This window comes from Fulmarus glacialis, unplaced genomic scaffold, assembly GCF_000690835.1.
Source record: "Fulmarus glacialis isolate BGI_N327 unplaced genomic scaffold, ASM69083v1 scaffold19823, whole genome shotgun sequence".
Taxonomy (NCBI): Eukaryota; Metazoa; Chordata; class Aves; order Procellariiformes; family Procellariidae; genus Fulmarus; species Fulmarus glacialis.
The window spans coordinates 5,481-5,779 of record NW_009202528.1 but is presented as its reverse complement, the minus strand read 5'-3'; positions in this window follow the sequence as shown (position 1 = coordinate 5,779).

The window sequence follows — 299 nt, the reverse complement described above, 5'->3', positions numbered from 1 at the left end:
GGAAGGAGCTGCAGAGCCGGGACCCCTGGCCAGGACTTGAGTCCGTCTGTCCCTCGCTTACGGTTGTTCCTTGTGCAGTGGAGGTGGGGGGGTTTCACCTTGAGCGGGGTCTCTCCTTGTCCACTGCGGTCTGTTCCCCAGTCTTGCTGCCTGTCTGACCTGTGCCAAAGGGACCTCTGTCTCCCTCTGCTCAGAGCCACGGCTGTGTTTGGGGAGGGCTGGCGGGGTGGTGGCGCAGGAACCAGCTCCCTGACAGGCAGCTTCCTTCTGCAGGAGAAAGATACATCCCTCTACCGCCC